The sequence below is a fragment of the Lissotriton vulgaris genome, chromosome 1_1 (genome assembly GCF_964263255.1).
Source record: "Lissotriton vulgaris chromosome 1_1, aLisVul1.2, whole genome shotgun sequence".
Taxonomy (NCBI): domain Eukaryota; kingdom Metazoa; phylum Chordata; class Amphibia; order Caudata; family Salamandridae; genus Lissotriton; species Lissotriton vulgaris.
Window position 1 is genome coordinate 1,094,841,099 of NC_141685.1, and position 14,035 is coordinate 1,094,855,133.

A 14,035-nucleotide genomic window follows, 5' to 3' on the forward strand; every position below is an offset into this window, starting at 1 on the left:
TTTCGGGCCACCCAAAGAGGGCATGCATTGCCTCGTAGTACGTACAAAGCTGGGCGGGAGTTGCTCTGGGTCCCGAGAAGGGAGGGCCATGCAGAGTGGACTCTTCGGGCTCTACACTCCAAGCCGCGGGTGGGGCACCACCTGCATTCCTTGTCGGGTCGTCCGACCGACGAGAAGTCGAAGAGCGCCGATGCTTCAACTTTTTCTTGTGCTTCAACTTACCCGACCCCGAATGTGAAGACTTCGATGACTTGGATAAATGGTGGTGGCTCCGCGACCGGTCCCTCGACCTCTCGCGCGACTGGGAACTCAAACGGCACGGAGCAGACTGCCAGCGCTCCAGCAGCTTTCGAAATCGCTCCTGCAAAGCCTTGGGCGTCATCGACCAGCAGTCTGAGCACGACTTGGAGTCGTAGTCGCGCTCCAGGCAAAAGAGGGACACACGGTGCGGTTCCGTCACCGACATCAGTCGGTCACAGGAACTGCATGCCTTGAGGCTGGGTATCCCTCGTGCACCAGGAGTCAAAAACTCGAAAAAGAAATCGAAAAAAGTCAAGAAAAAAGTCAGTTAAAAAGTGACTGGCGGTACCGCTCTTCCCGGATCTGCGCTGGCTGGGGCAGAAAAATAAAGAACTGACGTCCGCTCGCGAGGGCAACGTCTAAGTAGCTGCTGCGACTTCATCCCGGCGACACAACGCCGAACACAAAGCTGACCGACGCCACCTTCCGACGCGCAGAGGTACTGCGGACGAAAAACTTTCTGGATCCAGTTTGCCACCTGGGGTAATTCTAAGGTAAGAAATCTATAACTAAAGTGTTTCTTTCAGATAATCTCTTGTGTTTTTTAGTTCATTGGGATGCGTAAATACGCATCCTTTAAGTCTATTGTTGCCATGTAATCTTCCTTTTGCAATTGAGGTAGCACCTCCTTCAGTGTAGTCATTTTGAATCTTTGTGTTATCAACTTTTTTTGAAATCTTAGGTCTAATATTGGTGGTAGTGTTTCATCCACTTTTGGAATTAGAAAGTATGCTGAATATACTCCTTTGTTCTTTTCTATGTGTGGTACGTGCTCTATTGCATGTTTTCCCTGAAGCTCCTGTACTTCTTGGACGAAGTGAGATAATTCCTCTTTTGAATGCGTCCTTTGCTTTGGCATCATGTTTGGGGGCTGTTTTGTTAACTCTATGCAGTAACCATACTGTATTATGTTTAAAATCTATTTGTCTGTGGTTATTTCCCTCCATTTTTGCAGGAAAAATCTTAGTCTGCCTCTTACTGGGGTGGTATGTTGGAGGAACTGTAAACTGGTTTTGTTTAGTTTTTGTATATGCTTCTTTTTTGTTTGTACTCTCAGAGTTGTTGTTCGTGAGTGTACCTCTTTGTGAGCGTAGTCACTTAATAGAGGTTTGTGGTCAACCTCTTTATGGCGGACTCCTGCCACGGGCACGCCCTCGAAAGGATGTTCTTCCTTGGTATTGCCAGCTTTGTTGCTGTTCCTGTTGTGTGCCCTGGTTTCCTGCTGCACAAGTTACTACTTGGGTAACGATATATCTGTAAGATAGATTAGTTAGTGATAGATTCCTTACCTTAGTATATCCCCAGGCGTCAGACTGGATCCGGAAAGTTTTGCGTAGCAGTACCCTTGCGCGTCGGTAGGCGTCGTCTGCGGCTCCGCGTCCGTCGTCGGCGTCGTGGGCGCCGTGATGACGTCGTCGGAGTACTTAGACGCCGCCTCCGCGTGCTGACGTCAGTTCTTAGCCACAGCTTTTCCGCGCCAGAAGCGCAGAGCCATGACAAAAACCGACACTGGTGCCAAGAAACTAGGGCCCTGAAAGGGGATGACCTTAACCCTAGATATCGGTTCGCAGAACGGGGAGGGTGGGTGGGTCGGTAAGGAATCTATCACTAACTAATGTCTCTTACAGATATATCGTTACACAAGTAGTAACTTGTGCATCTGAAAGAGACACGTTAGTGATAGATTCCTTACCTTAGAATAGATACCCCAGCAATACCATCCCCGTGGTGGTGGGTCTGCGAACCAATATTTACACCAGAAAGACCTGGAGAACGGAACGGCCGAAGTAGCCGTCCCTCCGGACTTGACTGTCCAGGCAGTAGTGCCGCGCAAACGTGTGCAACGAGGCCCACGTAGCTGCCTGGCAAATGTCCTGCAAGGGCACACCTCGGCCCAAGGCAGTTGTAGTGGGCGTGGCTCGAGTGGAATGAGCCCTCAGCCGAACAGGGGGTTCCTTCTTAGCCAAGGAGTAACACGCCTGGATGCACATGATAATCCATCTAGAGATGGTCAGTCTGTGCACCGCTTTCCCTTTCTTAGCGCCCGCGTACCCAACAAAGAGTTGATCATCCACCCGGAACTGGCGTGTGCGATCCAGATAGAACGAGAGCGCACGTTTTGGGTCCAGACGGTGGAGCCTCTCCTCCTCTCTCTCTCGAGGGGTGCGGAGGCGGAAAGAAGGTGGGCAATGTGATGGACTGCCCAATGTGGAAGGCCGTGACCACCTTAGGCAAGAACAAGGGCCTAGTCCTCAAAACAACCTTATCTGAATGGACTGAAAGGAAAGGAGGCTTACAAGAGAGCCTGGAGCTCACTCACTCTCCTGGCAGAGGTGATGGCTACCAGGAAGGCAGTCTTCAAAGAAAGAAGGCGAAGAGGACAGTTGTGAAGTGGCTCAAAGGGAGCGCACATCAGAAATGTCAGAACCAGATTCAAGTCCCACTGAGGCATCACGAAGGGAACAGGAGGAAAGGTATGAGTGATGCCCTTCAGGAATCGATTTACGATAGGGGACTTGAACAAAGAAGGCTGGTCAGGCAGCCTCAGAAAGGCTGAAAGAGACGAAAGATAGCCCTTGATAGTGCCCAGAGCAGAGCCCTGCTGGGCAAGAGAAAGAAGGAAGAGAAGAACCTCAGAGAGAGGGGCATTGAGGGGATCCACAGCCTTTGCTGTGCACCATGCCACAAATCTGTTCCACCTGCAGGCGTATACCGTCTTTGTGGAGGGACGCCTGGCTGCCAGAATGATGTTGCAAACTTCAGGAGGCAAGTCAAATGGCCTCAACTGTCGCCGCTCAATCTCCAAGCATGGAGGTGGAGACTGGACAGGTTCGGGTGGAGGACCGTCCCCTGCTGCTGCGACAGAAGGTCCTCCTGAAGATGCAGACGAACCGGGGGATCGACTGACATACTGAGTAGCCCGGGATACCAGTACCTTCGTGCCCAGTCCGGAGCCACAAGGATGACTTGTGCTCGGTCGCGCTTGATCTTCTTCAGCACTCTGGGCAGAAGAGGTGTAGGCGGAAAGGCGTACAACAGACCGCAGCTCCACTCGCGACGAAAAGCGTCTCCGAGCGAGTGCCGACTTGGAAATTCCAACGCGCAGAACCAATGACATTGTGCGTTCTCTTCGGTGGCGAATAGATCTAACCAAGGCTCTCCCCATCGCAGAAAGAGGCCTTGCGCCACGTCAGAGTTCAGACGCCATTCGTGATCCATCATGCACCGGCGGCTGAGCTCGTCCGCCCTGGCGTTCAGAGAACCTGCCAGGTGTTGAACCATCAGAGTCATGCCCTGATGTTCCAGCCATTGCCAGAGGCGCAGAGCCTCCTGGCAGAGGGTCCACGACCCCAGCCCGCCCTGTTTGTTGCAGTACAACATGGCGGTGGTGTTGTCCGTGAACACCTGCACTGCACTCCCTCGGACAGACGGGAAGAATGCTTTCAGTGCCAGACGAATCGCCCGCAGCTCCAACAGATTGATATGGAGCCGGGACTCCGCCGGAGACCAGAGTCCTCTGATCTCCGCCTCTCCCAAGTGGCCTCCCCAGCCCTGGAGGGACGCGTCCGTCACAACTACGTGCTCCGGTTGGGGAAGGGAGAGGGATCTGCCATTGACCAAATCGCGGTCTGTGAGCCACCACTGCAGCTGTCTCGCAGTGCCCTCCGAGATCAGGACATGGTCGGACAGGTTGCCCCGGTGCTGGGCCCACTGAAACTTCAGGTCCCACTGCAGAGCCCGCATCCGCCACCGTGCGTGATGCACCAGAAGGATGCAGGAGACCATCAGCCCCAGAAGCCGCAGCGTCAACCTGACCGAAACCTGGGAGAACGGCCCGAAGATCGGAATCAGAGCCTGTATATCCCGAACCCGCTGTTCGGGCGGGTAAACCTGAAACTGCGCCGAGTCTAGAACCGCTCCGATGAAAAGGAGCTTCTGAGAGGGGCACAGGTGCGACTTTGGCACATTGATGGAAAATCCCAGCAGGTGCAGGAGATCCACCGTAGTCTGGAGGTGGCTGACGACTGTCTGGGGCGTGCCCGCCTTCAACAACCAGTCGTCTAGGTAGGGGAAGACTGAGACCCCTAACCTGCGCAGATGAGCTGCGACCACCGCCATCACCTTCGTGAACACCCGTGGGGCGCTGGTAAGGCCGAAGGGGAGCACGGTGAACTGAAAGTGCTCGAGGCCTACCGTGAACCGCAGGTAACGCCGGTGGGCCGGCAGGACGGGGATGTGGAAATATGCGTCCTGCAAGTCCAACGCTACCATCCAGTCTCCTGGGTCTAGGGCAGCTAAGACCTGAGCCAGAGTCAGCATTTTGAACTTCTCCTTCCGGAGGAAGCCGTTGACGTTCCTCAGATCCAAGATAGGGCGTAGGCCCCCTTTGCCCTTCTTGGGTACCAGGAAGTAGTGGGAGTAGCAACCACGTCCTACTTCTGGCCCAGGAACGCGCTCGATGGCCCCCTTGGCCAAGAGGGCCGAAACTTCCTCCTGCAGGAGCCGCAAGTGGTCCCCCGATACGCGGTGGTGTTGCGGTGGCATGGCTTGAGGGGTCGTCTCGAAGGGGAGGGAGTAGCCCCTTCGGACGATCTGCAGCACCCACCTGTCCGAAGTGACTGTGCGCCAGTGAGAGTGGTGATGGCGAACCCTGCCTCCCACTGGCGTCACATGGGCCGAAAAGCACGGACTAGGAGGGTTTAGAGGCGGATGCTGCGGGGGCAGGTGTGGACTGGCTCCGCTTGTTTCCCCGACCGCCTCCACGGCGGTTTCCACGGCCGCCGCCGCGCTGGACGACAGTTTGCGGCGAGTGGCTGGCGGCACGTGTGGGGGCGCCCCTTCCTTGGCCACGAAAGGAGCGAAAGGCACCCATTTGCTGGTGCGGGCCGAGAGGCCCAAGGACTTGGCCGTAGCCCTGGAGTCCTTAAAGCGCTCAAGCGCGTGGTCTGCCTTGTCGCCAAAGAGGCGACGGCCATCGAACGGCATCTCCATGAGTGTATTTTGGACGTCTGCCGAGAAGTTGGCGGATCTCAGCCAGGCGTGGCGTCGTATCGCCACCGTCGTAGCCATCCCTCTGCCCAGCAAATCAGTAGTATCCAGTCCGCACCTGATTGAATACTTTGCTGCGTCCCGGCCCTCCACTAGGGCTTGGCCGAGTTTGGCCCGTACCTCCAACGGACACTCTGGCAGCACTTCCGCCACCGTTTCCCACAGAGAGTGGGTGTAACGGCCCAAGAGGCATGCGGTGTTGGAAGACCGCAGTCCCAAGCTAAGGGACGAGAATACCTTCTTGCCATAGGCCTCGTACCTTTTGGACTCCCTGTCCGGCGGGGCCATCGGGAAGGCGGTCTGGGAGTTAGAGGCCTGGATAACCAGACTCTCGGGGGTGGGGTGGGTGGACAGGAAACATGGGTCGCCCGGGGCCGGGCGGTGGCGTCTGGCCACGTTCCTATCTACAGGCGAACCCGTAGCGGGCCTGGACCAAGTGCCCAAAAGAACGTCCGTCAAGGCCTCATTAAACGGCAGCAGAGGCTCCATGGAGCATGACTGCGGCTTAAGGACCTCAGTGAGGAGGTTAGTCCTCACGGCCGCGACGGGGAGCTCAAGGCCCAAGGCCTTAGCAGCCCTCGTCAACACCACACCATAAGTAGCACCCTCCTCCGAAGCCACGGTAGGAGGAGAGACAAATCCAGTGTCTGGAGAGGTGTCCAGGCCACTGGCCTCCCCAAGGTCTCCTGTCCAGTCCATGTTAGACTGACACTCCCTGGTCAGAGGGTCCTCAGACCCCTCCCAATTCTCCTCTTCCCCATCTCCTGAGAATCAGGGTCGTAAGTGAATGGGGTCGGTTCATAGAAACTAAAATCCCCAAACGGCGTCGAGATCGGCGCCGATAGGCGTCGTCCCGACGTCGGAACCGATTGAGAGGAGGCATCGGGGATGGCGCCGCCCGAGGACGACGCCGGAGGGAACACCACACGGACCGACGCCGGGGGGGTCGTAAGGTCCACCGGTGACGATCCATCGCCCGAGGAGGGTCCAGCGGCGCCGGGCCCGAAGGCGCCGACGACGCCGGGGCCTATGTACCCTGCGGCGCCGGGCCCGAGGGCACCGGCGGTGTCGGGATCGTGGAGCCCTGCGGCGCCGGCGGCGTCGAGGCCAAAGCACCCAACGGCATCGGGGTCATAGCCCCCGACCCACTAGGGCCCCAGACGGGTTCACTGGGCCCGAAGGCGCCGCGGAACCCGTCGGAGGAGAAAGGGACCTCATGGCCATGAGGAAACACTCGATCTCCTCCGGCGTCGCGTTCAGCCCAGGGACCGGGGGGTATGGGGCCGAACGCGGCGCCCGCGACTCCAGAGGAGCCACGTGGGCGGTGTCACCCGACCCCCCGGCCGCATCGCGCGAGCGTCGGGGGGAGTCAGAAGAGCGATGATGTCTCTTCGACTTCTTATGCTTCTTACCTGATGACTTGGACCCGGAGGAGTGGCGCCCGGAGCTGTGACGGCTCCGTCCCCGCGACCTGTCCCTCGACCTCCCGTGGGACCAGGACCGGGACCTCACACGGCGCGGGGCCGACTGGCGGATCTCGAGTCGCCTGCGGGACCGCTCCCGCCTGGCCTTCCTCGAAAGGGCCCGACAGTCGGAGCAGGCCTCGTCGTCATGGTTGACGCCCAAACACATCAGGCACAAGCGTGGGGATCCATTACCGACATGGTACGGTCACACTCGTCGCAATGCTTGAATCCGGGCATCCCTAACGGCACCGTCGGAGTCGTAAAGACTTCGAAATGGATCAAAAGATCACAAAAGTTTAGTCAAAAAGTGACTAGGGAACTGCTCTTTCCAGATCTGCGCTGGCTGGCGTGGAAAAAAGAAGAACTGACATCAGCACGCGGAGGCGGCGTCTAAGTACTCCGACGACGTCATCACGGCGCCCACGACGCCGACGACGGACGCAGAGCCGCAGACGACGCCTACTGACGCGCAAGGGTACTGCTACGCAAAACTTTCCGGATCCAGTCTGACGCCTGGGGATATTCTAAGGTAAGGAATCTATCACTAACGTGTCTCTTTCAGATTGGTATGTTTGATGGTAACCTTGATGTGAGGTAGCAGGTTGGTGTGTAACTCTCCCCGCTGGTCTCCTTGATGGTGTGCCTCTACGCATGCCTCTGAACTGTAGAGCCCCCATGGATCTTGCAGTTTTGTAGTCCTTCTCTAGATGATTTAGCTTTTCATCAACCACACTTTCAAACAACTGTTCCCCATTGAATGGTGTATTAATGATGTTGCTTAGCACTTTTGGCTTGAAACCTGAGATTCTAAGCCATGCATTCCTCCTTTCAGTGATGCAAATCATCATTTGTCTGCTAGATGTTTCAGCAGCATGAAGGGCTGATTTCAAACATGTATTTGCAATGTTTTTACCTTCTTCTACCAGGTGGCTAGCTCTTTTCTGGAATTGTTCTTGTAGATTTTGCAACAGTTCCCCTACCTCCTCCCAGTGTTGGTAATCATGTCTGTTCAACAATGCATTTGAATTCGCTATGCCCCATTGATTACCTGCTCTTCTTTCCACCTTCCTAAGAGGTCCATTCTCTTGCTTTACTTGTCTGGAGGTGGTCCCACTGTAGTTGGCACATTTGTTCTTTTTCTTGCTGTTGAGGCAATGATAGAGATAGCTGCCACTGATCCCCTGATGTATATAGGGTCTTTAGAGGAAAGTTTATACTTCTTTTCCTCCCTTGGTGTTATAGCCTTGCATGTAACAGGCTCTTTGAATGCCTCTTTCCCCGGGTCCAAGACACTCAGCAGCATTGTACATGCCAATGTCATCTGGGGGGGATGGCCTCAAAGGATATGATTTCACAGCCTCCTCAGGTGATTCTGCGTCAATATTTTGCCATTGGAGGTCTTGATTTGCAGGGATCGCCGTTAGTCTTCTTCGATGTCTTCCCCCATACAGAATGAATCCTCCTCATCCTCTTTGATCGTTTTTTTTTTTTGCGGAATTGGTTCTTCGACAATTTTTTTGCATTCCATATTTTTTGTTTTCGGCGGTATCTTGAATTGCTTCAAGCTTTCGTTGAAGTCTTTTTTCCGTTGAAGGATAATCGCCATTTTGGCTCAGAGTCTCTTTCTCTTCTTCTCTATCTGCGCATGTGTTTGAGTGTTGAGAATTTCTGCTTTACGTTTTTCGACTGCCGACGCCGATCCGGTCGTCGAGGTTTGTTTGGGCCTCTCTTTTTTCAAAGCCAAGGCGTCCTTTTCCAGACTGTATTTCGACATCTTTGTTGTTTTTTCGAGGACCTTTGCCGTTCCGGAGTCCTTATCCAAGAATCCTACGGTCTGTTTTTGTTTGGATGCAGCTGCGGTCGCAGAGGATCCCTTCCGAGGTCTAGAGTCTGATTTTCGAGACTCTTCGATTTTTTTTTCAGGTTGACTACTCTCTTCCCTCCTTCGAAGTCTTCTTATCGCCTTCCACGGCCAAAACTTCTCTGTCCTCGTTGCCTTCTGGCTCTTCGGCGACCTTATCTTCCTCCTCAATGGAGAGGCCCAGGTCTCGCAGCGATGGCAGTCGTCCTTGGCCTTGCAGGTTTTAATTTGCTCGTCGCTGCCTTTCTCTCACCCAGATGTTGCAGTCGTCGCTCTGATGGTCCAGTGGTAGGCACAGGCTGCAGAACGGGTGCTGATCCTTTTGAGTGTATTTGTGGTGACTGTTGTTGCAAAACTTTAACAGCATTGTGTCCATTACCATGCACAGGGAGCCTCCTGCATGTGCATTCTCCGATCGTCGTCGATCTTGTTTTTCTTCCTTTGTCGAACTGCAGTAGTCTTTAATTTAAAACGGTCGTCTTTGATTTAAAGTTGAAAGTGGAAGACTCCGTCCTACCGATTTTTTCCTCGATTCTTCTCTCCAATCTTGGGAGCTCCTCCGTATCGATCCAGACCCAACAGCGGAAAAAAATAATCTGAAGATATCTACCAAAGAAGGGAGCCAGTCGATGTCACAGAAGGGCACCAAATGGTACTACGCAGATGCCTATCAACATTTCTTTTTTTAAAGAGAAGAAATTCTACAATTACGGACCCAACCACTAGATGGCGGAATAATGCACAGCATAGTGAATCCAGAAAAGATTCCTGCTGCAAAAATAAAGTTTGTCTTACATGTAAACACCCACTGAGACTGCTGTAATTGGAAGAACAGTTGGCCAGTGGACGACTGGACCATTACTAGACTCCACAATCTCCTTAAACAGACTTTGCTGTTGTAGTGTCTATTTTAACATAAAAACACAGCCTATTGTCCACCACACGCCGGAAAGGTGCACTTTGATTTATGTATCTTCATATTTTTCAATGAATGCTGGCATGCACGTTCTTTGAATGTTTATTCTTAACAATGCAATAAAAAATGTATAAATAATCATACAACCTATTTTTTTTTAATTGGGGCTGGATTTCTATTGTGTTGTGCTTCTTATTGAATGTTTTGGCACTTTTAAATGCTTTAAACATGTTCCTTTGATTAGCCCAACTGCCCATTGCCACATCCACCCAGGACTGAGCCAAGGGTTTTATTAAAAAAACCTAACTGGATTGATGGAGAATGTGAAATTATTGCATGGTGAGGTTTCACAACCACACAATATAATAATTCACTTTCCTACACTTGCGCACTAATGTGCAGCGAAATCTACCAAGACTTGATAAAACACCTCCAAAACTCAAGTATGACTGCAAACATACTACCTGTGGGCTAAATTTCAGACCAACACTTGTCAGCCATGCATAACAAAAGGAGTAGCTACTTTTTCTTTTTTTCTTAAACCTTTATTTATAAATATTGTTTAGACAGACTGGCATATGTAATCTCATAATACATCATGTGCATCAGAAGTAACAGTAGGTCGTGATAGCATATCCATCCTGGCTTTTTACATATATTGCAGGTATCATTTCTCACCCGTCGGGCTCATAGGTGACATCAAAATTTCTCATCTTACAACATCTTAATGCTATATACGTTGGCATGGGTACATAGATAGATACAGAGGGTGACATACCATACCACAAGGCGCCCAGTACGACAGCCCAGTATGCATCAGCAGTAATACAATTAGCGATGTAAACCATCCATGTGATCGCCTGTCAGCAGCAGTGTCCAAACCAGTGGTCCCACAACAAAAAATCTACACCGTAACCCCTCCCCATCCAACACTGGGACAACATCCTGTGAGGATGCAGCGGATCCCCCATCTGCACCGCAGAAAAGATACGTTTGCAACGGGCCCCATATATCCCTGGGTCTGGAGCCCAACGGTTGCGTCTCGGCATGCACAGCAGCCTGCTCCTGACAATAAAGAACATCACTTAGCCACTCCTTAAACTTCGGAGCCCTCCCCCTACCCCATCTACAAGCCAGTCGTCATTTGGCCAGCAACAATGTAATATCCAAGAGCTTCCTGCAATGTTTGGGTATGTGCGCAGTATACCTCAACAACATGATCAGTGGATCCCTTTCCAGTGTGGTGTCCAGCATGGTCTCAAGGGACGTGTGCACCTGCTTCCAGTACTCCCATACCCCCAGGCACTCCCACGTTAAGTGCAAGAACCCCGCTCCAGCGCTTCTACACCTCTCACACCTGTCAGTGTCTGACAACTGAAATCTATGTTTCTTATCGGGGGTGTAATAAAGACGTTGTAAAAACTTGTAGTGGATAACTTTGAATCTACAACTAGCTGAGATGTGCTCCGTGACCCTACAACAGTATATCCATTGGTTATCTGTTATTTCCTTTCCCAAATCCTCGCTCCAGTGCATATGGGCCGACGCCCCCATCCCCTGTCGGTGTGTCCTGATGAACAAGTTACTTACCTTCGGTAACGATATATCTGTAAGAAACATTAGTGTTAGATTCCTTACCTTAGAATATCCCCAGGCGTCAGTCTGGATCCGGAAACTTTTGCGTAGCAGTACCCTTGCGCGTCGGTAGGCGTCGTCTGCAGGCGTCCCCTGCGGCTCCGCGTCCGTCGTTGGCGTCGTGCGCCGCGATGACGTCGCTGGAGTACATAGACGCCGCCTCCGCGCGCTGACGTCAGTTCTTTGTACACAGCTTTTCCGCGCCAGAAGACGCAGAGCCATGAGAGAACCAACACTGGTGCCATTTGAAACTAGGGCCCTGAAAGGGATGTCCTTAACCCTAGGTATCAGTTCGCAGAACGGGGAGGATGGGTGGGTTCGGTAAGGAATCTAACACTAACTAATGTTTCTTACAGATATATCGTTACCGAAGGTAAGTAACTTGTTCATCTGAAAGAAACACGTTAGTGTTAGATTCCTTACCTTAGAATAGATACCCCAGCAATACCAACCCCAGTGGTGGGTCTGCGAACCAATACAATACTACACCAGAAAGTCCTGGAGGACAGAACGGCCAAAGAAGCCATCCCTCCGGACTTGGCTGTCCAGGCAGTAGTGCCTCGCAAAGGTGTGCAGCGAGGCCCACGTAGCCGCTTGGCAAATGTCCTGCAAGGGGACTCCCCGGCCCAGGGCAGTAGTAGCCGCCGTGGCCCGAGTGGAATGGGCCCTCAGCCCAACAGGAGGCTCCTTCCGAGCCAAAGAGTAGCACGTTTTGATGCAGAGAATGACCCATCGAGAGATGGTCCGTTTATGTACCGCCCGTCCCTTCTTTGCACCCACGTAGCCAACAAACAGTTGGTCATCCACCCGGAACTGGCGTGTGCGATCCATGTAAAATGAAAGCGCACGTTTTGGGTCCAGACGATGGAGCCGCTCTTCATCCTTTGAAGGATGCGGAGGCGGGAAGAAGGAAGGGAGGGTGATGGACTGCCCGATGTGGAAAGCAGAAACTACTTTGGGCAGGAAAGAAGGTCTAGTCCTCAGAACCACCTTGTCAGGATGTATGGACAAGAAAGGAGGTTGGACAGAAAGAGCCTGGAGCTCACTCACCCTCCTGGCAGAGGTGATGGCAACCAGGAAAGCCGTCTTTAAAGTCAGAAGACGGAGAGGGCAAGAATGAAGGGGCTCAAAGGGAGCACACATCAAAAAGGTTAGAACCAGGTTCAAGTCCCACTGAGGCATCACAAACTGAACAGGAGGATACATGTGTGTGATGCCCTTCAAGAATCTCGTTACAATAGGGGACTTGAACAAAGAAGGCTGATCAGGAAGCCTGAGAAAGGCTGAAAGGGCCGAAAGGTAGCCCTTGATAGTGCCCAGAGCAGAGCCCTGCTGGGCAAGAGAGAGAAGAAACAGAAGAACCTCGGAAAGAGGGGCAGAGAGAGGATCCACAGCCTTTGCTGTGCACCATGCCACAAATCTGTTCCACCGACAGGCGTATACCGACTTTGTGGAGGGACGCCTGGCTGCCAGAATTACATCACAGACTTCAGGAGGCAAGTCAAATGGCCTCAACTGCCGCCGCTCAATCTCCAAGCATGGAGGTGGAGACTGGACAGGTTCGGGTGGAGGACCGTCCCCTGCTGCTGCGACAGAAGGTACTCCTGAAGGGGCAGGCGGATCGGGGGACCGACTGACATGCTGAGTAGCTCGGGATACCAGTACCTTCGAGCCCAGTCCGGAGCCACAAGGATAACTTGGGCCCGGTCGCGCCTGATCTTCTTCAGCACTCTGGGCAGAAGTGGTATAGGCGGAAAGGCGTATAACAGACCGCAACTCCACTCGCGCCGAAAGGCGTCGCCGTGCGAGTGCCGTCTTGGAAACTCCAACGCGCAGAACTGATGACATTGCGCGTTCTCTTCTGTGGCGAATAGATCTAACCAAGGCTCTCCCCATTTCTGAAAGAGGCCTTGCGCCACGTCCGAGTTCAGACGCCATTAGTGATCCATCGAGCACCGACGGCTGAGTTTGTCCGCCCTGGCGTTCAGAGAACCTGCCAGGTGTTGAACCGTCAGAGTCACCCCCTGACGTTCCAGCCACTGCCAGAGGCGCAGAGCCTCCTGGCAAAGGGTCCACGACCCCACCCCGCCTTGTTTGTTGCAGTACCACATGGCGGTGGTGTTGTCTGTGAACACCTGCACTACACTCCCGTTGACAAAGGGGAGGAATGCCTTCAGTGCTAGACGAAACACCCGCAGCTCGAACAGGTTGATATGGAGCCGGGACTCCGCCGGAGACCAGATGCCTCTGATCTCCGCCTCTCCCAAGTGGCCTCCCCAGCCCTGGAGGGACGCGTCCGTCACGACAAGGTGCTCCGGTTGGGGAAGGGAGAGGGACCTGCCACTGACCCAATCGCGGTCCGTAAGCCACCACTGCAATTGTCTCGCAGTGCCCTCCGAGATCAAGACGTGGTCGGACAAGTTGCCCTGATGCTGGGCCCACTGAAACTTCAGGTCCCACTGCAGAGCCCGCATCCGCCACCGGGCGTGATGCACCAGAAGGATGCAGGAAGCCATCAGCCCCAGCAGCCGCAGCGTCAACCTGACCGAAACCCGGGATAGCGGCTGAAAGATGGGAATCAAAGCCTGAATATCCCGGACCCGCCATTCCGGAGGATAAACCCGAAACTGCGCCGAGTCCAGAACCGCTCCGATGAAAAGGAGCTTTTGAGATGGACACAGGTGTGATTTCGGCACATTGATGGAGAACCCCAGGCCGTGCAAGAGGTCTGCCGTCATCTGGAGGTGGTGGACGACTGTCTGGGGCGAGCCCGCCTTCAACAACCAGTCGTCTAGGTAGGGGAAGACT